Source organism: Macadamia integrifolia, chromosome 6 (assembly GCF_013358625.1).
Source record: "Macadamia integrifolia cultivar HAES 741 chromosome 6, SCU_Mint_v3, whole genome shotgun sequence".
Taxonomy (NCBI): domain Eukaryota; kingdom Viridiplantae; phylum Streptophyta; class Magnoliopsida; order Proteales; family Proteaceae; genus Macadamia; species Macadamia integrifolia.
Genome location: NC_056562.1, coordinates 7,546,484 through 7,549,868, shown reverse-complemented (window position 1 = coordinate 7,549,868; position 3,385 = coordinate 7,546,484).

The following is a 3,385-nucleotide window of genomic DNA, read 5'->3' as shown; positions in this document are numbered from 1 at the left end:
TTAAACAGTCCAAATAATAATAAAAGCATAAAACCCTCTTGTCTGAACCCAAGAAATGGAGCAAAACTTACAAAAACCCATATTTTTTTCTTTAATTTCGAAAATGCCACGACAATTCCATTAATGAGACTACTCTAATTATGGTTAAAGCGCTAATTGAAAATCTTAGTAAACGTTCTTTTCCCCATAAAAGTTAATCCCATACGTTAACCAAATCAAGTAGTTACCTTAATCAAATCACATATGATATGATATCGATTATAGAATCCTATAGAATTTTAAATCTCTTTGACGAAAATGCCCTTGACAAGACCACCTTTCCCATCCAATTTCTTGAGAATAGACCATGGTGGTATGCACTTTATAGAAAGTGGGCTAATTATAAGTCAAATTTATCTTGCTTTTTAATCAACCAAAGGTCCTACTTAGCTCACAAGTGGGGTGACCAGTGATGTATATGTTAGTAAAGACCTAACAAGCACCACCAAAGGAAAGATGGTTGAGCCCTAAAATAAATTATATGATCCACAAACAGTCTAGGTTTGTGGTGTTGTTTTCTTGTGTAGTTCAGTGCTAACCCACCAATAGTGTATTCACATGCATTGATATCAACAATGAGAATAGGGAGGAACCGGGGGGGAATGGGAAAAGGGATGCTAGGCACATGGTGAGGACAAAAGAATTGAACCCACGACCTCGACCTCCTGAGAACCAAATACTAGATTGTACTATCAGTTATTACTCAAGGGAGTAGCGTAGTTGGTGAGCAACAAACTTGATACGAGCTGTAAACTCGAACGTTCTAAGTTCAACTCCCACTAGGCACACATTGGGCCACTCACATGAGGGTGTTTAGTGATCTTCACTACTTTCAGTGAAAGGTAAATGGTTCTCATCTAATCCTGTTATGACCCAGTCCATGCAGTTGTAGAGTCAGTATGGGCCCGCAGGACTAGGTGTGAGAATGAGTAAAGACAAAACATGATCCAATGAGGGTGCATAAATTTCTTATCAATTTCTCTTATGGGCTTACTATTACTTTGGATTCAATTTACCATGTAAATGTATTCAAAAGCATGAAATTTTGTGTTTTCATATGAAAGTTTGGATTTGTATCAGGTCATTCAAGTTTCGGTCCAATTTTTAAGTTCGATTTGATGTCTTATCGATTCCGATGCAGCCTAATCGTTTTTAGTTTCATAATAAGCTCATGTCAATTCGAGCTAGATATTGACACCCTTTTTTTTTCAAAAAGAAAAACCAGCAATTACACATTTTCTCTAAAAATGTGTTGATTATAACTGTTGTTTCCAACATGTTTCTACACATATCGGGTTAGGCAACCTCCTTATTTTCACAAAAACAATTGCTTATTTCTACTTGCTAACCATGTAATGACAAGAGAGGTTATTGAAACTGCTACGCAGGGTACCTGATCGAAATTGAAGAATCAATCAAGAATAGAGGGGAGGTGAATTGGATTTGGAGTGATATGGAGGCGCTAAAACCTTTAATGAACCCTAACAATTTCTTGAAGTGGCCTTGGGCCACTATTTCTCTTAGAACTAAGCAAGACGGCTTCTTATTTAATCAAATATTTTGTGTAAAAGGGCAACAATAATACGGTTCGTATGATTTAAGTATTTGGCTTATCAGGCTATGGTAGGAAGAACTAGAATCACTTGGGCAACCCATTTAAACTTAAGAACACATTCATACACCTCTAATGAATGAGAGAGGAGTAAAATGTAGGGTGGGGTAGGTTGCATATATTTCAACAATTTACATTGACGCATCTTTATATCATATGTTACATAGAAGGCCTGTTGTTTTACCAGGTTGATTGAGGGTCAATTGGTAATTTAACATTCCTAGATACAAATCGATCAACTGAGTGGCATTTTCGTAGTTAACGGCAAGTACGGCCCCTTTTGGTCACTTGCCATGGGTAAGAGCGACGATTGAACACAAACGACACGTGCTAGAACAGGGAAGTCGCACGGGCACCCACGTCTTAATCCGTCCAATGTCCACGGGAGAGCAAGCGTTGACGGAGGGACGTTAACTTAACGGTAATTTGACGGTGACATGAAGGGAGCGTGACGTGGAATAAATGCCATGTATGATCCAATTGAATATCCGTGGTGGGTTCTATAAAAAAAATATATATATTCGTGGTGGGGCCATGAGGCGTTATGGTTGGGGCACTGTCACTGGACTATTCTTTGTCGTGGAGGACCAAAGTGGACGACGACTTCTTAAATGAATAAACTTTAGGTCAACAGGATACAGAAAAATGTTTCAGCGCACCGGCAGTGTCGGGCATTGACCAATGAAATCATGCCACGTTGTCAGGTAATAAAGAGCAAAAAATCGTCAGCAATTCTGATCTCGTACAATTTCGTGAAATACCACCTTAAAGGGTGACACGTGTGTTGATGCCAATGAAATGATCCAGATCTGATTTAAATGCTTCTTCACTGATTTAAGGTTTTATTAGTTGTATCAAATCTGGACCATTGTATTGGTATTAATACACGTGTCACCCCCTGAAGGGGGTATTTCACGGAATTGTACAAGATCGGAATTACAGACGATTTCAACCCGGTAATAAAGTAAGAATTTGAAGGGATTGACCCGTCAAGAGTGAATGTGGGGTTCATCTGCAAGTATATTTACTTGAACGTACATTTTATACCCCATCACATGTCTCTATTGTTTTGTCAATATTTTTCTTCACCTATTTAATGGAAAAAAGTAGAATACGTGTAAGATGCTCTAGTCTCCCGGAAAATTAGTTGAGATGTGCATAAACTCGCCTGAACACCTTGATTAACAAGAAAAAAAAAATAGAATACATGTTGATACCTATAGCATTGGGGATCTCAACTCTAAGTTGAATGACGAGAAAGGCCTAGGGTTGAGGTTTGAGGAAGACCATGTTTATTATAACCTTTGATTTTTTTTCTCTTTATAAGTATTTTTTATCCTAAAATTTATCTTGTTACCCAAAAAAAAAATTTGTTTAAAAATAAAAAGGAAAATGTTCTCTTAAACAATAGGTCTAAAAGGTATTTTTAGACGGAGTCTAAAATGGTGTGTTATGGCAATTAATATTTAGGAGATTGCTCTGATTGGTCACATATTAAATTTCACAATTAAATTTAATCATATATCTTCCTATAGATCCATATATGTGCATTTCGATCGTATATATGACGTCTTCATGGTCTTGAATTTCTTAATACCTGATTTTGCAACTTGGTCAACGTTTCGTTCACTACAAAATATTTTAAAATAATTATGCTTTTAAATTACATTTTATACTTTTTTACATTTTCCCTTCTTTATGACCAATAAACAACAAAAGTTTAAAATTAAAACC